Genomic DNA, 23,120 nt, shown 5'->3' with positions numbered 1-23,120 from the left:
ATACTGAATTAGGTAAATTTTAATGTCATAAGTCCCTGGCCTAATGCCTGCATAGATTTGGTATTAGAGATGTTCTTAAGCAGATTGGAGAAGCAGCTATAAGATATGTTATTTTTCTTGATGTCTTTATCTTGTGTGGTACATGAGCAAAGTTTTTAATCTGTTGGAAACCTTGAGACCTTCCTGGTCTCTACATCATGGCAAGTTGTAGAGAATTGTCTGTACCTCCAAAGCATCTTATCTTTGTTTGCTAGTATGTCCTTACTTATATATTTGATATCAGTCAGGATACACTTATTAGCCATTTTATTCCTACTTTCTAGATAATGAAACCAAAGCTCAAAAGCTAAGTACTTAGGATATCTGAACAGGAATTAGGAATTTGATCTTCCCGACTCAAAAAAGCCAAAAGTTTTAACTTGTTCCTCAATTCCAAGAGATAATGTTACAGATGGGTACTCTTTTACTTTGTTTAAAAAAGCAGAGTGCCAAGATTATGCCAATTTTATGAATTTAGATTGAGATTAAAGGTAACATTTTGAAAAATATAATAAGTTTATCAAGAGATGTTTTAGGAATAAGTGCAAGGCTTTGCCTACTGTTTTTTTGTTTGTTTGTTTTATTTTGTCTTTCTTTCTTTTCCAGGGCCACACCCATGGCACATGGAGGTTTCCAGGTTAGGGGTCTAATCGGAGCTATAGCCACCAGCCTATGCCACAGCCACAGCAACGCCAGATCCGAGCCATGTCTGCAACCTACACCACCGCTCATGGCAATGCTGGACCCTTAACCCACTGAGCAAGGCCAGGGATTGAATCAGCAACCTCACGGTTCCTAGTTGGATTTGTTAACCACTGAGCCACGATGGGAACTCTATCTACGGTTTACTAGAATTGTAAATGCTTCTATAGAAGGGACATAAGGGATCATTCATTGGTCCAAGTTCCTTCCCAATGAAAGAGTTCTTTCCATGCCACCCTCAAGAGAAAGCCATACAGCTTTCCATGAAACATTCTAGTGAGGGGGGATTGTGCTTGGAGAAAAATGTGGTCTGTTCATTTTCTTGAATTATTGTAAGGTTCTTTTCTGTCTAACTGAAATCTACCTCCTGTTATATCCACTCCTTTCCCTTGGTCTGACTTTAACCATCATATATAAAAAATTTATTCCTTCATTTACACAGTAGCTTACTTCTTGGCTATACACGTTCAGTGTTTTTCAGTGTCCCTGAAACTCACTTATGTATGCTAACAAGACCAATTAAGTTAAAAAGAAACTGAGCTCAAGAAGGGGAATGAGGAGTTCCCATCGTAGCTCAGTGGTTAACGAATCCAACTAGGAACCATGAGGTTGCAGGTTCGATCCCAGGCTTTGCTCAGTGGGTTAGGGACTCGGCATTACCGTGAGCTGCAGTGTAGGTCGCAGACACAGCTCAGATCCCGCATTGCTGTGGCTGTGGCATAGGCCAGTGGCTATAGCTCCAATTAGACCCCTAGCCTGGGAGACTCCATGTGCCGTGAGTGCAACCCTGGAAATAACAAAAAAAGACAAAAAAAAAGAAGGGAAACGAGTATTGAGGAATCAAAGAACTAATGACCAGTTCAAAATGATGCAGGCAGATTTTCATCATCATTAGATAAGAATCTCCATTATTTTTAAAACTACCCATATTGTTGCTTCATAAACCATTATCAACAAGAAATATTTATTAAGAACCCAATGGGAAAATGACACTGTGTTAACTGAATTCATGAGATATTTTCAATGGCTTGTTTCCATATGGGAATCTCTTCTTGCCAAATGATGAGAGCTCTTAAGTACATTTGCATTAACATCATTATTTGTTTAAAAATGTAGTAAGAAGGATGATCTCTTCTTGAAAAGAGATGATCTTGTGTTTAAAGAGAAATATTTTTTTCTCATCAGACTGATATAGTTTACTTAACTGTGTTTTTCTTTAAGCACTAGTGTGCTAAATGGAATCATCATGGACTCACAATACTCACCCTCACATTTTTCTATAATATAACCTTTAATCATAAATCATTATGAAGGAATATCTAAACACAATTTCAAAAGATATTATTAGGAAATTTTCAGTAATTTCTAGGTAGCAGATACTGGAAAAGTCCACTCTAATTCTCAGAGCTACACAATTTAGCCACAGGTTGATTGTATTTTGAAGCTGTAAAACATTCTTTAGGAATCCTATATCGTCTGAAACAGGTGAAGTTCTGAAAGCTTTGCAATACCAAATCCTCATGGTTTTCAAATTGTATTTGAAAGGTTAATCATGAGTAAAACTTACCAATATAGTTAATCCTCATTACAATGTTATTATAATATAAAATCATCAAAATACAATAAGAAATTATAGATATGATTTATAATCTCTTATTTCTCTAAATCTCTTACAGTAGTTTCTAATCAGCAGCAAGGTGTATCAGTGTTTATAAATTATAAATTTATAAATGTTGAGCATACAATTGCTTCTTGATTCTTTAGTCTTTATTCAACCCAATAATGACATACCCAAGACAAGCACATTTCTAAGTAGAAGGAAAATGGAAGGGCATTGATTGTGGCAAAGGTGATAGAAAATGAGTTCATGCCTTTAAAAATTTAAAATGATGTGAACAACTGCACACAGATGAAAATAACTAAAGACTAGGGAAGAAAGTATAAATAACATACATTCAAAAAAGTTCATAAATAATGAAGGGAAACAAATAAGTGTTTAGAAGCAGGAAAGGTATTCTTGAAAGAATTTTGGGGAGGGGCTAATTTTTCAAAAAAGTGAATGGGCAGGAGTATTGTGTCTGTCTGTATGTGTATTTGTATGTGTATAGAGTCGCAGTGTTAAAAATAAGGAGAAATATTCAGTCGTAGTGACTACGACACAAATGGGGAATAAGAATGAAGATGAGTGAGTGTTAGCTGACAGTTGAAGCCGAACTTTATAGAGAAGCATAGTTCTCTTTAACCTCTAGTTATGTTGAACCATATGCAATTGTTGATATTTATCTATTTTAACCCGTAAACACAGCTGTTTCCTATAGTTCACTGTTAATTTTTTATTTGAGCTGTAAGAATTGCCCATATCAGAAAGGAAGCCATTTAGGAAAACCGTTAGGTCCCAAGGCAAGACAAAACTGCTGAAGAGGACTGTCTGATATTTTACATCTGAATTAGAATCTTCAGGTGATTTTTATGTATGCCACAGTTTAATAACCATCATTTGGCTCACAGAATAGTTCTAGTACTTCCCTTTATGCTTTATCCCACAGGCCCGGTACCATGATAATTAGGTGAATACATTCCCAACCCTAAGTAGCTATGAAATCATAGCTACTGGAGCCTAAGCTCTGCCCAGACATGTGAAGTGATGATCAACAGGCCCAATTATCTTCTCTTTTTCAGAACCCTTAGCCAGAAGTATAGAATAATGATCAATTAGTATGTATGTATACATAGTGGAGGTATATATGTAAACACAGCGGAGGCATATACAAAGCATATTTTCAGAGTATTAAAGTAAAAATCAAGGTTACTTACTTATTAGGAATACTTGTACATTTTTGAAATTACTTATATATGTTGAAATTATATTTTGGAATTTGCTATCTAACTGGAGCTATGTTTGGAAACTGAAGACAGTCTTGTCTTCCTAAAGCCTGGCAACATGGTGGAATTTCTTTGTGTATCATTAGAACAAGTTTATAGTATATTTAAATGACTGAAATGAGCTCTGTTCATCTCAACCTAAAGGGCAATCGGACATTAATGTGAAATCCAAACTAGGATTTTGAGGACTAGTGAAATGCTTTCGTTTTAGAATTTAGAAAGGGGAGAAGCCAACACACTGGTTATTTGACTGTCTAATCAGCCCTGAGTAACTGAGTTTAATATACCTTCAGAAATAGAGTGAAGTAATGTTAACTTTTATCCTTTTCCTCCCCACCGCCAATCTGAAAACACTAGAAAGATGTCCTGTCATCCTGCTTGTTAATTTAAAATTAGTCCACACAGCCCCAACTTCCCTTGAACTTAGGAGCAAAATCTCCAGTAATGAGGTCACAATTTTGAGTGACATTCTTCTTCCATTGCTTTAAATGATCAGAATTATCGTGATTAGGATTCCAGTTTTCTTTGGTAGCAAGCACAAGTGTTTAAGCAATAAGTAATGTTCACAGTAGTGACAGTGTCCTATTTTAGAGGACACATTGATAACATGTTAATAATTTGCCCGAAAAAAAGAGGTACTAAGGGAATACTGCAGTGGATAATATCACAAACATGCATATGCAATAATTCTTGGGGATAAAAATGTTTTACTTATTTTATTTCATGGCCTTTAAAGGCAAAAATTCCCTAGGATTTTTCCCACAACACACCTTCATTTAATTTTCATATGTTAGTCCAGAATCCTACTATGTACAATGGTGCCTGTGCTTTCCTTGATGTTATAAGCCTCTGATACCTTCTGTAAGGAATCTAGTTTCTGAGCTTTAAAAATGGTACTATTCAGTTGTTTGTGAATTTCAAAGCTTCAGAGGGATAAATCTATGATCAGTCAGAAAATACTGTAGAAGTCAGGCTCTTCTATCATTGCTGCCAACACCTAGTCTAAATCATAATATCTCTTGACAACAGGAACTTCCTAAATGGTGTCTCTCCTTTCATTTTTATTCACCAAAAACATTTCCCATAAAGCAGCCAAGTGAATTTTTAAAACTCTGTCTGATTTTCTCTCTCTCTCTTTCTCTCTCTCTCTCTCACACACACACACACACACACACACACACACAAAACCCCTTATATACTCAAATTTATTCAGTAGCAATCTACAGCTTTTAGAATAAAATCCAAATTTATCCTTGTGAACCCATCTCTATCTTCATCTCATGCAACTCACCCCATACTCAGCCCATTAGTTAAGTAAATTATGAGTCATATATATATATATATATATACATAAATTATTTTATAAATATATGCAAAATATATATATTTGTACATTGACATGGTAAAACCTTTATAAAATCTTGCTGAGAGCAGAAAGTAGTGGGCTGCAAAGCAGCATATATAGAAGTAATTTATTTACTTAAATTATGTACTGCTATATATTGATAAGGATATTTTATTATAGCTATTCAATATAATTCTGTCCCAGGAGTTCCTATTGTGGCTCAGTGGGTTACGAACCCAATTAGTATCCATGAGCATGCGATTTTGATTCTTGGCCTTGCTCAGTGGGTTAAGGATCTGGCATTGCTGTGAGCTGTGCTGTAGTTGCAGACATGACTTGGATCCTACATTGCTATGGCTGTGGTGTAGGCCAGCAGCTGTAGCTCCAATTAGACCCCTAGCCTGGGGACTTCCATATGCCCCCAGGTGAGGCCCCTAAAAAAACCAAACCAAACAAAATAAAACAAAATAAAAACAACAACAAAAAAAAACCCCAAATTCTGCCTGTGGTTGATTATGTCCAGATTGTGGTGTTTCAAGGGATTTTCTCTGTCTCTTTTCTAGCTTTCTCTATTTACTTGTTTTACAACCAGTGTGCATTTTTGTGACAATTGTAAAAAGTGGGAAAAAAAATTGCAGCAGCAAAAATACTGTTATAAATTGTATAGCAAGATGGGGAAATATTTAAGTGGGGGAAAAATGAAAGATTGCACAGCTATACAGTAATCATAATTATGTCAACATACATAAGGATTAAAGACCAAAAGGACTGGCACAAAAGTAACAATTATGTTGGAGTCAGTAGGATTAAGAATACTAATTCATATACTGCTTTAAAATTTTTAGTAATGCAATATGTGTACAAATAACAAATGCTAAAAAGGGTGTGGAGAAAAGAGAACCCTCCTACCTTGTTGGTGGGAATGTAAATTGATACAAACACTATGGAAAACACTGTAGAGATTCCTCAGAAAACTAAATATAGAACTACCCTATGATCCAGCAATCCCACTCCTGGACATATATCAGGACAAAACTACAAATCAAAAAGATACATGCACCTGTGTTTTCTTTTCTTTTTTTTTTTTTCATCTTTTGTCCTTTTAGGGCCACACCTGAAGCATATAGAGGTTCCCAGGCTAGGGGTCGAATCGGAGCTGTTGCTGCCAGCCTACGACACAGCCACAGCCACAGCAACACCAGATCCGAGGTGCGTCTGCAACCTACACAGCTCACGGCAACACTGGATCCTTAACCTACTGAGTGAGGCCAGGGATCAAACCTGCAACCTCATGGTTCCTAGTCAAGTTCGTTTCTATTGTGCCATGATTGGAAGTTCTTTTTTTTTTTTTTTTGTATTTTCATAGCAGCACTATTCATAATAGCCAAGACACAGAAACATGCTAAATGTCCATTGACAGATGAATGGATTAAGAAGTTGTGGTACATATGTACAATGGAATACTACTCAGCCATACAAAAGAATGAAATAATGCCATTTGCATCAATACAGATGCAACTAAAGATTCTCATACTAAGTGAAGCAAGTCAGAAAGTGAAGGACAAATACCGTATGATATCACTTACATGTGGAGTCTAAAATTTGGCACTAAATAACCTATCTACAAAACATAGAGAGACTCACATAGAGAACAGATTTGTGGTTGCCAAGGGGGAGGAATGGGATGGACTGGGATTTTGGGGTTAGTAGATGCAAACTATTACATTTAGAATGGGTAAACGACAAGGTCCTACTTTATAGTACAGGAAACTATATATCCAGTCTTTTGGGATAGACCATGATGGAAGATAATATAAGAAAGGGAATGTATTTATGACTGGGTCACTTTGCTATACAGCAGAAATTGGCACAACATTGTAAATCAACTATGATTAAAAAAAAGACAAGTAATTTCAGTAATACTATATTATTTTATATAATTGAAAGTATTTTAAAAGATGAATCTGCATATAGATATTGATTGACAGAATTTGGCAATTTGTAGAAGAGTTGTGGCTTGGTAATTTGGGTTAGAAGATTGGAATATCAAATATGCTATTATGTACATATTATACATTTAAATGAATTATTACATACAAACATATATACATTATCATGAAATAAAATGCAATAAAACTACAATATGTGAAGTCTGTAGAGAAGTAAAGTTAATCTTGAGTTCTAGTCTAGTATGTCTACACAGGTAGAGTTTTATTTTAAAGACCTCTTTGTAATCAGTAGACTGAAGAATTTCAGTATTTCACAATATAGACTTCAAAGCTTCAATTCATGCTTCATGGCAGAAGCACTCTTCTCTTACTTGGTTCACCACTTTGAACTATGTTAGCAACTAATCTAGTCACCTTGTAGGATCTAATGGGAGCATATATGCCACAGATAAATCTTGGTTCTTTAGAAGAACTTTGATCTTGTACTCTCTTTCATAGTGACTGAAAGAACCTTATGAATGAGTCTAATGGAAAAGTTGCTATGCAGAACAATTCTCACAAAAAATATTCTAGGTGCCAGTCTTATGTATCTTTTCTTCTGGATTTAATATAATAACAATTCCAACTATGTCCCTTGGAATATGTTCATCATGTGTCTGTTAGTTCATCAGTATTATTTATATCTTTGAAGAGTACATACCCTTAAATGTAATCATAATTACATATCAATAATCTGAGGTTGGCATCAATAATTAGTACTGTTTTAAAAACAATATAAGATATAAATCCATTTAGTTAAAGTTTGGAAGTAAAACTCAGATCTCACTCAACTGCTTTATAAATTGGTGAGTATTTGCTTATATTGCTTTTAAAAATAAATAAATGAAACTTTAGAAAGTCTGAAAAATGCAAGACAAATATCAAAGCACCCATATTGTTTTTATGGCTCTTTTAAATATGTTATTTCAGGAGTTCCCGTCGTGGCACCGTGGTTAACGAATCCAACTAGGAACCATGAGGTTGCGGGTTCGGTCCCTGCCCTTGCTCAGTGGGTTAATGATCCAGCGTTGCCGTGAGCTGTGGTGTAGGTCGCAGACACAGCTCGGATCTTGTGTTGCTGTGGCTCTGGCGTAGGCTGGCAGCTGCAGCTCTGATTCGACCCCTAGCCTGGGAACCTCCATATGCCGCAGGAGCGGCCCAAAGAAATAGCAAAAAAGACAAAAAAAAAGTCATTTCATTTTGAAGAAAATTAATTTTTCCCTTTCTTCATTATTTCTGTTATTGCTTAGTTTATATAATATCATAGTTTGGGGGCATACTGATTAAATATTAAATAATACAGTTCATACAAGGCAGTCATCTTTCTTATAAGCAGAACTAACAAGAGAGAGAGTTGAAACAAATGTTTACTGAGCTCTTTATACTAAACATGATGCTTGGCAATGAAAATTTCAGGATAATAAAACAGAGTACTGTCTTCACGGCCTACCAGGAAAGAACAAAAGCTCTACTTATGTGCAAACACACTGTGTAGTGGGAAGCTTCCAAAACATGGGAAGCTGTTTATATATGTGGGTGGAAGGACATAATGTAATGTAGAAAGTGGTCAAAATTGAGATTTGTGTAATATACTGTCTAAATTCATGAGGAAATGATTCATTTTATCTGGGTAACTATGGGAGAATTGATTCTCAGAGAAAGCTGCAAGAAGTGAAGCCATTTGAGAAGGACCTCAGATGATGAGTTAGATCATTCCTGGACAACACACAGCAGGATGTGAAGAGGAGAATTGATTCTACTATGTCAAGGACTACTTCATGTGGTAGAATAAAAATGCCAACTATTTTACTAATTTTAATTCAGTACAAACTCATATTACTGGATTGCTTCAGTGGTTTCATTTCTATCTCTTTCTAAATTCTACACCACCAAAATGTAATGGGGTCCTTTACTTTTTGTGAATTTGGCACTTTGACAGCAGAGGCAGCTGGCCATAGATAAAATGCATTGAAAATATATTCTGGTGAGTATATTCCAGTCATCACTGCAGAGGTTGATGACACCTTGTTCTTCATAGTAGGTCTTACCTTTTTCCACCTGGCACAGTCCAGTGGCTGGAGTCTGAAATGAGGAGAAAGGATTTTGATCACTCAACACAACTGGTATAAAAAATTCCCTAAGAAAATTATTTCCTCAGTTGGTTCTGTAGTCTGTTTCTGATCTCAGTGGCATCACATGCTATAATAAATCCTAGTATGGTTTAGTTTCTTCTAAAGTCTGGAAAGTGTACAAGTGCTAATAAATAATATGTTTTTGAGTCATGATCCTAAATCATAAGATAATGCAAAATGTTAGACCTTGAGAATACTGTATGGGGATAAAAACAAAGAGAGAACAAAATTGATGTTGATATTAGAATTAAGCTTATAGTACAAACTCATGTGGCACAAAAAGGAGCAATTGTGTTTAGTAAGGAAGTTGTGTGTGTGTAGAATAACTCTAGTTTTAGCTTTAATCTAGGTTGTTGAGCTATAATTGGCTCAGGGGTATTTCATAGTCTTAATTTACAACTGATAAGACACAAGAAAAACTCTTATTTAGGTACTTGTATTTGATCATTGCCAGGAGGGAGATATGTTTAGTCTGCCTCAAACAACAACAACAATAGCAATAACAATTCCAGGGAAATAGATAGAAATGTGACACTATAGTTGATAGAAACTTGTGTTCATTTTATACATCTAAGAGGTGATGACTTTTTTTCTTCACAAAACAATATGACTTTGGCATTGCAAAAAGTCTTATTTTACTTTGCTCATTAAATAAAATTTGAGAGCTACATCTAAAATTCTTAAGGGAGGCTAGAGTTGATTTTAGGTAGTAAAGGATTCCTGGAGCTATTCAGGATTCTGTAAATGCTGCTGTTCTTTGGAGGAGCTGTGAAAGCATGGCAGGCTGTTGGTGTGTGAGTAGCAAGAGCAACTGCTAATGGCTGAGAGTGCCATTGAGACATGTAGGATCCAGGAGACCTTGTTGTTCAGTGATACCTAACCATTCACCCTGGGGGTTTTCTTATATAATTTTCACTGAAGGAAGGAAAACAATAACATCCCACCAGGATACCAGACTGAGATTTGGGCTTAGGAACCAGGGTTGAAGATTGAAAGCAAGAATGGAGTGTAGAGAGAGAAAATTGGTCTTATTCTGGGCTGGAAATACGTGGCTTGTGAAGAAAGTAGAACTGAAATCATTTAACTTCCAAGCATTCTTTCATTTGATTTTTTTCCAAGTAGGTACATGGCAACTGTCTGCTTATCACTATCAGAACCAAAAGAATAATCTGTTGGTCTAGATTTTACCAGTCTAAACAAATGTCATTTTAACTAAGCTAATGTTATTATTAAAATCTCTATTTAAGTTGTTCATGTCTTTGAGTAGGCATAAAACAATTTCTTCAAAATCATTATGTCTTCCTGGAGTTGGCCAGATTTCTTTCCACACAGAATGGGAAACCACATTGTCTTCAAAACAGAGTGAATATAATGAGATTTAGAAAATTTCTATTTAAGGAAGGATTAAGAACAAATGTATTCGTAAGTGACAATGAGACTTTACCTGCCTACCAAATTCTTATAAAAATCTGAGTATTCTTAATCTAATAATGCTCCCAAATGATGATCAACAGAACTATCTAAATAGGACTGTTCTCAGAATGTTAATCTTGACAGAGGAGATATGCCAGGGTACAGATGGTTGCTTGTCTATAAAGTGGAACCAAAACTGTTTAGAAAAGACAATGCTTTTGTTTTACATAAATTTCCTGTGGCCCGATTCTATGTGGATGTGGGGACTATCAGTTAAGGTTTAAGTTGTACATAGACTTATTGTCATGGGAGGAGGAAAACTTTATTTTTAGCTCATTTAGTTGTTAAACATACGTATCTGCCCTTAATAACAGAATTTCAGCACTCTAACTTCTTGCCAGAATATAGTCTCAAATTTGCTACAGTGAATACTGCACAAGAAATATGTGGTCTATTTATCAAAATCAGTGTTTCACTGATTCTTTAGTCAATGCTCCTATTAATAAATATAAAATCTCATACTTTCATAGGCTCAAATCTTATCTATTGAGTATAATTATTTTCTGCATATTTTTGCCAATCAATAAGTTGTGTCATACTTTCTACTGATATTGTATTGTAATAAGAATATTATTTAATATTATCAATATTAAATAATATTTTAATTTTGAACTCACATTATGATTCATGCTCCCTTCCTGAGATACTTGTACCTGGTAGGGGGCAAGCCAGGTGGTGAAGGATGTCACCAATTGAGAACCATCCCTCTAGATTATCTTAAATACTCTAAATGTTAATTTTGGGTCTAATCAGGCCATCAGAGAGCTGCACAGCTCGCTTGAATTCCCCCCTACTTCTTCCTTAACTTGAAATGGAAATAAGGAATGCTTTTTTGATTTTTGCATTGATTCTATTGAGAGACTGGATAAACAAAAATTAGATAAAACTCGGTATTATATTTACTGTAGGATGTTGAGGATAGAATTCACTGCATTTTACATATCCTTTCCATTAATACATGAAGTTATATATGTGGCAGTGTAGGTGGGGGAGTGAAGATTTTACTTATGCTAAGAGAAAGTTTCATTTGTTGAATCTATGCGTGCATCCTATAACTGTTCTGTTTTCTTCTTTTCTTTGGCTGTAGGGATTCTGAGTCCAAACATAAACCCATTCCTTTTAACTTTATGTTAAAATATCATAACTATATGAGACTTTATGATGTACATTTTATGTAACTTAACCTCTTAGTATCCTTAATTTGTTCTCTTTAATTTCTCCTTTTATTTATGTAATTTTTAATTTTTTGTTACTTTGTCCTGCCCACCCTCAACAATACTTCTCCTGTCTTTAAGAATCTATGTCCTCCTTTTGATCTCTTTGCCCAAAACTTTGAGGCTATTTAATGTACTCAGTGGGCTATTAGATGGGATAAATTTGAGTTGAGAGTACTATCCATCTCTAAGGGAGCTAACTTGAGGACTGACAAAGAACTGCCTCCCATGCCTCCCACTCACTATCTGGGATGGTCTGATGATCCATTAGTATTTAGGACTGCCTCTGAAGAACAGGGTTTACCTTTTACAGCTGCCCAGTGTTCTCCATGGAGGACCTAAGAAGTGAGTTATAATATGAAAGCCGATGCATAGGTAGGGCTCAAAGCTAAAATAGAATGTTAACATATCTTAATTAGAATAGTTAAGTGCATCGAACTTTGTTACTGAGTAAAGCCAATTGTATATTTGTTTGTCTTCTGATAATATTTTTTGTCTTTTTTTTTTCTTTTAGGGCCGCACCCACAGCATATGGGGTCAAATTGGGGCTGTAGATGCCAGCCTATGCCACAGGCACAGCAACATGGGGTTGGAACTGTATCTGTGACCTACACCACAGCTCATAGCAATGCTGGATCCTTAACCCACTGAGCAAGGCCAGGGATTGAACCCGCGTCCTCATGGATATTAGTTGGGTTCATTAACCACTGAGCTACAATGGGAACTCCCCTAGTAATAATATTGATTAAGATCTTAAAAGTAGCATTGCGTTAATCTAAATACTAACCACGAGGGCATGAAACTTAGATTATCTTTTTATATACTCCTGACTGGAGGTTAACGAAGTTGTATTTAGAGCCACTATTCAATTTAAGCATACATTTTCTGAATGTACCTGAAGTAGGAATAAATAAAATGGAAGAAAATAACCATCAGAGGTAGTCCATCACAGATAATAGAAAAACATTTTAAAAAATTCTTAAAGTGATTTTCCTTGATAGAAATTTCTGAGTTTCTCTAAACATATTACCTTAAACTTGATCCTAATGAAATTTCATTCACATTACTCCACAAAACTGCTTTCACCTCAGTTACCAGTGACCTCCATGTGACTAAACACCATAATCAATTTCTGGTCTTCATCTTGAGTATCAGCACCATGTAATACAATTGATCACTTCTATTTTCATGAACTTTCCTCATTCAAATTCAGGAACAGTATACTTTATTTTTCCTACCTCACTGATTGCTCCTTTCTGATTCCTCCCCTTCTACATAAACTCTTTAGCTTTGTAGAACCCCAGAGCTCTGGCTTTGTATCTCTCTCCTCTGCCCTTACCTTTACTTTCCTGATGATCTGTTCAGAGATATTACTTTATATACTAACCATATGCTGATGAATTCCCAGGTTTTTTTTTTTTTGGATGACTTCCAAATTTGCATCTTCTTCTTTACTTCTGTGCTGGATTCTAGATTCATATATCTAACTACCTATTCAACATCTCCCTAACCATGTCTAGTAGTCACCTCAAATCAACATTCCTAAAATAGAAATTCCTGATCTCTCTCATCCTCAAACCTGTTCCTTTGCCTTTCTTGGCTCAGTTGACCTTCAGTCTGCCCTTCGAGTTATCCAGGCCAGAAACCTTAGAATGATATATTTCTCTTCCTTTATTCCTAATTTCCAATAGGAAATCCTATTGACACTTTATTCAAACTATTTTCATGATCTTATTATTTCTCATCATTCCCTTTGATAACACCCTAGTTCATGCCACCATTATCTCTTATCTGTATAACTATAATAGTTTCTTTAAAAGGACTCTCTGATATTATTCTTGCCCCCACTATTTTTTTCTCAACCCAGTAGCTAAATTGATACACTGAAAACATGTTAAACCATGTCATTTCATGCTCAAAAGTCATGTCTGGAGCTTCCATGTCATTCCAAGTAAAAGTGTAAATCATTACAATGACTCACAAAGTCCCTATACTCTGGCTATTTTCTGCCTCCATATCCTCATGTACGCCTCTCACCTCTGCTCACCCTACTTGGACCACACTGACAACGCTACCTCTTCTATAGAATTCTCTTTCCATGGGTATTTGTGAGACTAACTTTCTTACATCCTTCAAGCTTTGCTCAGATAGCTCATTTTGAATGAGACCTTTCTGACTACCCTTTTTAATACTACAGCCTCTCCCTCCTTAATCCCCTACTCCCATTCCCTGTTATCCTGTTTGACTTTCTCTTTTTCTTTAGCACTTAACACCATCTAATATACTATATAAGTAACTTATATATCACATTCATAATTTGTTATTTTTCTCACACAAATAAATGTAAGCTCTCTGGGGACTAGTGTTGGGTATTTAGTGTTTCCTTTACTTATTGATTTATTGATTGCAATTTTATGGTTTTTTACCGTAAACAACTTTGTTCATAAGTCTTTACCTGTTTAAAGAATTATTTTCCAAAAATAGATTCCTGCAGATGGGATTACTGGGAATAAGACCCTTTTCAGGCTCTTGATAAATATTACCAAATTGCTTTCCAAATGGAATGTCCCAGTTTACATTCTTACCAGCAATTCTAGTGTCTACTTCATTACATCCTCATCAGTATGAGTGCTGCCATCTTTTGACAGTTTATTTGCCAAAAATATTATATGCTGGTTATTTAACTGTAATTCTTGGGACATTGAAAATGTCTTCTTTATTATTTTTGTAAGTTGCCTGTGTTCTTTATACCTTTATAAGTCACCTGTACCTATTTTTGTCCAATTATCTATTAGTGTTTTATGTTTTTTTCTTGTCAGCTTGTCTATTTTTAACACATTATAAAAATTGATATTTATTTTACATGGGTAATTTTATCATGCTATAATATATAGGTATAATGTACATAGTTGTACATATATTGTCATAGGTGTAGTGTACATATATTGTCTTTAAAATGGAGTCTAAGGGATGTAAACTTTCAGCAGCTTTATTCATAGGTGTTACAGACAGAAAAAAATCTCCATGGAAACTTTTAAATGTCTGTAAAAATTTTTGCTATTTCACAGTACATGAATCTCAATGCATATCTCCAAATGAAATCTTTGGAGTATTTGTAGGAAAGGGTTTGAAGTATTTGTAGGAAAGGTTACTCTTGAGCAATGTCTAATGTCCCTACAAAAATGTAGCAAAAGCGCAAAGCAAGTGGAGCAGAAAAATAAACAGAGGTTTGGTGCATAGATGAGCACAGCTTAGAAATGTACTTCCATTGATAAACTGTCAGCATCAATTGTACTTTTAAATTTTCCTCTTCTTAGAATTTATTCTCTGGTACCAATTTCTAGCCAATGAGGATGACATTGATTGTAGATAATTGAGACTGAACTTTTGGGGTGATTTTAAAGGTGACTTTAAATCTCTTCATATTTTGCTTGTTCGTATTTTAAAGATCTAATAATAATGATCTTACATTTGCAGCTAGGGCAAACTAAAAAAAAATCTCCCATTACTGCAGAGACCCTGTCAGAGATAATTCATTCTATTGGATTTTTTTGTGTGCGTGTGTGGTATTTTTAGTTAAGAAAACCATATGACCTCTTTAACTTTATTACATTACATGTTCTAAAACCTTTACCCTAAAAGTGAATTTATCCTGATACTATGCAGAAGGATCAAGTTTTCACCACAGAAATACTATCATTCCCAGGGTTAAACGTGACCTCTGTTTAGCGCGTGCAAAAACGTCACACAACAATGTGAGACGAGAATGAAGAATCTCTTTGGACCCAAAGAGAATTTAAGTAGGCAGAAAGTAATTATCCAAGCTGGACTTAAGCCAGAATGACGGGGTTAACATCCTTACTAACATCCATCCTAATTGAAGAAAATTGAAACTAACAACAGCTACTTTCCCAAAATGTGAGTCACACACCTTTTCCTAGTGTCCTTCATTTTCTCTTTATTGATAGAGTCTCCCAGGCAAGAACTGGATTTTTACCTAAGTCAAATGTCTGTTGCCAGCAAAAACTGTTGTTCTTTAAAGATATAAAAATAAAATCTAGTCATTACTCAAAAAATTGTGAAATATGTGAAGTATAACTTTTCTTTTGGTTTCTAGTCTAAAACCAAAATAAAAAAACTATGCACATGGCATGAAATCCAAGTATGTAGAGTTTGAGATTATTTTATTTTGCTCTGATATTAAATCAAATAAAACAATACTTGGCTAAATCTATGGAAACATTAAAATATAAGATTCTGAACAATCTTAACTTTAAAAAAAGACTACAAAAGGTAGTACCATCCCTTTGATATCATTTGTTTGATTCATTTGCTTGCATTTCTTTCTTCATACACTAAAATGTGAACCCTTGTGGGTAGGAACTATTTTTTCTTTCATCTGAACATCATCCCTTAGCACATGCTCCTGCCACAAAATAGATGCTCAGTACAAATACTGAATACTTCTCATTTACTTGCATCATAACAACTTCTGATCCAGTTTACATGAAAGTAACAATGTAAAAATTGTCTTCTTTTTGAAATGTAGCTTTTTTTAAGATTCATTAATTCCTGCTTTTTCCTTTTATTAGAATATTCCCTACTCATACCATCTAATACTCAAATATTTTCTTATTTTTTTTCCTGTCTGGAAGCAATCAATATCCTATAATTAAATGCATTTAATTAACAAAGAGATTTTCTAATTCTTAAGATCTTGGAAATTGCTTAAAATTCTAATCCCAGTTAAAAATGCTGAATGCAAGAAAGATCTTGCTAATGTAGGGGCATATTAATTTATAGCCCAATCTTGCTTTCTGCTATTTGTTCTTCAAATGACTTTTTAGGCAAACATCACAGAGCTGCCCTCTGATAGGGGCTGGGTAGACAAGCAAGACAACCTGAAGAACTTCTGAAGGTGAACATCAAGGAAACAGTTATCTGCTTCTATGCTTGGCAGTTTTGAAACTCTGCTGTAAGACGGTTTGTATCCTATAGCAGAAAGAGAGAGAGATGTAGGTGTGATATGGTATTCAAGACCAGAAACAAAAGAACATGTGAAAACTGAAATAACATGGTTGCATGGATAACTTATTTTTTGAGGTTTTAAAACTTGTTTGTTACACTATGATAAGAGTTGAACAATTTGGCTTGAATAAAGTAATCTCTAAACTTTTAAATATCTCAAATTAAGTTTTGTTTTTGTCTTTGTTCAAAATTCAGAAAGTTTGGTAACTTGATGCTGCACATTGCATGAAGCTATGCATGCATGGTCTGAGATTAGGACAGGTGTCAGTTGGAAATATGGCACTACTGTAAAAAATGCTGTTCTTGAAGAATTTATAACCCGATTTATGCTTATTCATTCTTGATATCTTAAAGAAATATTTAGTATCATGGCATTTACAGCCCAATTTTCTGACTGAACAGGTTCAGATAATTTCTAAAAAGCTTATGATAAGCATCTTAGAATTGTGACAGAATTTGACTCTAGATATCCTTCTAGACCACAACAAACTACTGTAGTAAATGCTCCTTAATCCTAGATATTTGATTATTTCTATGTAGATGATTAATGACACATAGTGGACTTCTGAACTTCCTTCCCCAACTAGTAGGTGGTATGGGCTTAAGGTATTGCTAGTTTTATTTTATGTTTCTTAATAAGTTTAAGCATACCCAGAGTTAAGTTTGCTGTAGAAAACACACAGTGCCTTCCATTGTCAAATGTAAATGGCATTCATAGCATTGGCAGATAATTCACCTCTCACACACCTAGAGAGGAAGGCAAGGAACCTATATATGTCTAGTCAGGTGCTTCTACTCAGAGTTAGAATCTTGGGTGCATGAGACAAAGGCAATAAGTTCCATTGAAATTGTTTTTGTAGTGAAACTGGTGGTTTGAGGATTTATAGTTTGATCTTTTCAGAGTTCATAAGTGTCCTTAGGTGACATCTTAAACAGAAAGAGAGGGTTTTGGCTATTTTTCACTCCCTTGGATTCTTTCCAGGCCTGTTTTCTAGCCTTTCTGGTTATCATTCATGCTAACTTATGCCCTTTCAATAAATTCCTTTTCACTTTAAGTTAACCAGAGAAGATCTCTGTTGTTTGCAACTAAAAACCCTGACCAAAAAGTAGAGAAATATAATGCTATGTTGCTATGACTTGCTTTACATCTGAGATTGGCATCTTAAAACTGTAGATATCAAATGAATCTAAATTACTGTAAATCTAGTCTGCAGTAATTGCCCAATAAATATTAAGACTTCAATGAGGGACAATTAAAATGAAAGAAAACTCAATAGCATATACTATGCACATAATATGCAACATAAGCAGAGGGGTGGAAATTCAAAGAAAGAGCCAAAAGGGAATGCTAGAGATTAAAAAAACAAAAAACAAAAAGCAAAAAACAAAAAACAAAACCCAGTGTAACAGAAATAAAGAATGCCATTGTTGACCTCATTAGTAGACTGGACTCACTGAGAAGAGAATCTCTGGGCTTGAGGATATATCAATAGAAATTTCCAAAATGAAGGAGCAAAGAGAAAAAAAGAATGAAAAATCAGAATATCCAAGAACTGTGGGACAACTACAGAAGATGAAACATATATGTAATAGGACTATCAGAAGGAGAAGAAAGAAGTGAAGCGATATATAAAGCAATAATGACTGTATATTTCCCTAAATCAATGTCAGACACCAAACCACAGATCCAGGAAACTCAGAGGGCTCCAAGCAGGATGAATGTCTCAAAACAAACAAACAAACAAACAAACACAAAAACCCAAAAAACTACACGTAGGGATGTGATATTCAAACTTCAGAAAAATCACAGGTAAAAGAAAAATCTTGAAAAATCCAGAAGAAAAAACATCTTACCTATGGAGGAGCAAAGATAAGAATGGCATTTGACTTCTCAGAAACCATGCAAGCAAGAAGGGAGTGAAATATTTAAGATATTAAGGGGAAAAACATCAACTGGGATTCTGTACCCTGTGAAATTATCCTTCAAAATGAAGCAGAATAAAGACTTCCTCAGACAAAAAGTTTAAGGAATTTGTTGCTAGTAGAACTTACCTGTAAGAAATGTCAAAAGAAGTTCTTTAAAGCAAAGGAAAATGATAATAGGTTAGAAATATTTTTAAATTATTTCTTCCTATGTAGTACGTTTGTACATGAATATATTAGTCCTCAAATTATTTTTTTAAAAAGCAAAATAACTCATGACTAATTATTCAACCACTATAGATGAATTTATGACCACTATTTATGGTGCTTACAACTTGGATTTCCTTAGATCTAGTATTTTCATAGTTGAATATGTTATGTCCATAGTTGTCAAAGTACAAAGCAACATTTTCATTTAGCCATCTGCAGAGAAACACTACCTGGCATCTTCAACTTTCAGATAATTCATCACTTCTTTAAATTTCTCTATTAACTTATAGGAAATCATTTAGGGCCTGTTTTTTTTGGTAAAGTGAAATTAATCTACATACTCCCTCTATGTGTGTGTGTATCTGTGTGTGTGTGTGTATATACAATGCACATATACACATTCATTTCTATAGTATTTTATAAACTATGTACTTTAGAGCACTTTAGAGTAATTATAGTAGTAAAAAAAAATAATGTTCCAAAGTCAGAACACTCCACTCCTATAATTTGCCCTACTTTAGTCTGGTTATTTAATATTTCTAAGCCTCAGATGTCTCATCTATAATAATTTTTTGTACTTCATAGGCTACTCTAGAATTTAAATGAGATAATATATATAAAATGCTCAGTTCCCTGAGTATTGTTATTATTGCCTTGCTCTCACTTTGTAAGTTCCTAATCATCATCATTATCACCATCTAGTTTAGGCCTCAAATTTTTGAAAAGCAAGTTTTATCCTTGGGTCATCTTCTCCTCTGTCTTCTATTTCATTTTGTTAGGCTACACTGTGTACCCTTTGGACATTTCAAATGAACTCCTGTCATTACTGAATTTGTGAAAGTTTCCTACTACTGCCATTCTTTCCCACTGACACTCAACCCATCCCAATCTGGTACCTTTTTCTCGTTGTATTAAAGTTGATCTTATCAAAATTGCCACTAAGTTATCCATTGCCAAAATATGTTTTTAAAAATATTTATGTAGTACATTAATTTCCCTGTAATAATTGATTGTGGAAATAAGCATTACAGTGTTTTCTCCATTGGCCTCAGCAACATAACACTTGGCTTTTTCTCTTAATCTTTATGACTCACTATTGCAGCTCCATCACCTTAATTGTTTCACATTCTATATTTTTTTCCTATTGATACTATTAACTTGGTTAGCCTCATTTACTTGCTGTTTTATCATTTAAACTAGGTTCCCAGTTCCAAGGGCAGTTGGGTATTGCCACCTCCAATTCTCCAGTTCTCTCTGCTTCTACCCTCATATTAAATTGGAGACTCATTTATCATCCTAAGATACTTGCTAAGTATCTATCATGACTGTCTTCTGCAACAGTCTTGATTTAGTGCCTGCCAGTTCTTGTTTTTATTATAATAGCTTCCAACATCAGAGCTCTGAAAGTATCCAGTTAATTATGGCCAAACTTACACTTTTGTTACAACGAATTATTCAACACTCAGTTGCTTAAAACAGGAATAATTTATTTTCATAAATCAGTGGATCTCTGTGCTTGGCTGGACTCAGGGGTTTTGCTGATCTTGGCTGGCTTGTTTGTCTCTCTGGTCATTGGTTGATTGAGGCTAGGGTAAGGGGAGGGCAGTTTGACTCTGCTACACCTGTCTTTATTCCTCCTTCTAGAATAGGGATTTAGTCCAGGCATGGTGATTGTAGGGCCACATGAGTGGAAACAAAAACTCTGAAGGCTTCTTGTGTTCTAGGTTGGGAACTAGAAACTCACTATGCCTTATTTTATTGCTAAAACAAGTCACGTTCATTTGTACTCAAAGTCAAGGAGTGGGGAAATATACTGTGCTTCTTTTGTCATATGGCATTGGCTATGGATACAGGGATGAATAAAGAATTAGAACTGGTGATGCAATCTACCACACTGAGTAGCTTCTTCCCAACCCAATCTGTTCCTTATTACCACTGATGCCTAGAAATGTGAACTTTATCATGTTAATTCCTAGCCTAAAATCTGTTGGTTGCTTTTTGGATAAAATGCAGACTTCTTCCCTTGGCTCATCAGACTTTTTATCTGATCTAAATTCCTTTGCCAACTGGAATGCTCATCTGTTGTTTTGTCTGCCTAGCACTTCCATTTTCCCTGAGGAAATCAGTCACCTCTCCACCATTCCAAAGGATCCAGGAATGGGCATGGGCTGCAGGGTGAAAAAATCCTATTGCCCTTTCCCTTGCAACAGGAATTCTTGCATTGGTGGGGAATATTAGAGTGGGAGAAGCAAATTCTTCTTTTTACTGAAGTTATTACAGTCATTTTGTCACCTTATAAAGAGAGCCTGCCAGCAGAATAAAGGCATTATATACAAGAAGCAGAGCTGAGAAATGGAGAATAATAGAACAAGCTCTGAAAACATATTTCTTCTCCTGATCCTGGATGCAGCCATGCTTGCATCTGTGTTTAAGTAAAATCATTTGAATTAATTTCAGTATTACGTAACCAAAAACTCCTGGCCCAACCCCACATATGTATATATGGTCACTCACCCTTCTCCTATCAGACCATGAACCAACACTCTCACATGTTTTGTAAATGTAGTATGTTCCACTCCCCACTGACATTTGTTTTGTCAAAGTTTCCAATGATTTACTCACTGTAAAAACCCTGGAGTCTTTTTCCCTTTCTCCCAGCCAGAAAATGTTAGTCATTCTTTAAGAACAAATTCACTGTCAAATGTCATTTTTCCTATGCAGTATTTCCTAACCTCTCAGACAAAATTAATCTGTGGTTGTATGCATATTTAAAGGTGGTAAGAAGAGAGAAAAAAGAGACCCAGATTCCTGTTGCATGTTTCAAACTCGATAAGCATGAAGTTAAGAGTGATTCCTCCTATCCCCCTGTAAATGCAGGCAACTCTACCTTCAGAATTTACCTAGAATCAGATAACTTCTCATAACTTCCATTATCACCTCTCTAATGGATCATTGCAGGAGTGCCTGCTGGGTCTCTGTGTTTCTGCCCCTCTCTTCCTATACTTTATTTTCAACACATTATGTCCCTGTAATACCAAGTGGTATATGTTCACAAACTTGTCTCCAGGGCCCTGAAAAATCTGGCCCCTCTTCCCTCTTTTTGGTCTCATCTCCTTTCTCATTCTGCCCTGGATACAAGACCTTTCTGCAGCTTCCCACACCCATCACACATGTTCTGCAGGGCCTTTGTAATTACTGTTCTTGGAATTCTCTTACTCCAAATATCTGCCTTAGTTTCTTCTCGCCTTCTCATGTCTTTGCTGGGATGACATCTCAGTGAGGGCCTATGAGTTTAACATATTTGAGGTTTAGGCCTCTGTCCTCCTTCCTTGCGTTATATTCTCTATAGAACTTATAAATATATAATATATTGCATATCATACTTGCATATTTTGTTTTTTGTTTCTGCTCACTAGGATATAAGCTCAGTGAGGTCAATCAAGTTCTTGATTGTTTATTTATTTGACTATTTTATTCAATGTTATCTCTTCATTATCTAGAATAGTGTCTGACACACAGGAGGCTCTTAATAAGTTTGTGTAAAATAAATAAGTGGTAACAGATACTTTGGGTGTGTTTCACCATTGTTCAGTGGTGTGAAGGTCAGGGACCATATGAAATGTATCCTTTTCTCTGCCCCTTACCCCCATTGGACACTGGAGCACATAATAGGTTATGTGTTTTATGTGTTTTGTTTTTTGCTTTTGTTTTTTAGATGCCCACAACTAGTGAGTGTTAGAGCTGAGAGGGGAACTACATCTTCTAAAACTAAGTCTCTCCATGACTGTTTTCTTCTTATGACAATGAATCTCAGCCTCAGAAAAATCTGGTTGGAGAGGTCTGAGTGTTATCCTTTGACTTTTCAAAAACACTGTCTCATTCATGCTGATTTCCTATCAAAAAATACGTTTAATACTTGATTCACCTGTGAGAATTTAAGAAAATGATAAAAATCGGTAAAGAAATATTTGTTTGCCCCTTAAAAGCATGGAGAGAGCAATTATAATAGTTTTCAGGATCATTCAACATTTTTTTCTCAGAATCCTAGTCTTACTGTAAGGAGACTAATTTACTGTCACTACTATTACCCTCACCTCTGCTAGTGTTTGTTAACATTGCTGAGCTGTCTTACTTGCATATCTTATTAATTCTCAAAACTCTCTTTTGAGGTGGTTACTATTTG

Source organism: Phacochoerus africanus, chromosome 3 (assembly GCF_016906955.1).
Source record: "Phacochoerus africanus isolate WHEZ1 chromosome 3, ROS_Pafr_v1, whole genome shotgun sequence".
In the NCBI taxonomy this organism is placed as follows: Eukaryota; Metazoa; Chordata; class Mammalia; order Artiodactyla; family Suidae; genus Phacochoerus; species Phacochoerus africanus.
Note: the sequence above shows the minus strand (reverse complement) of the source record.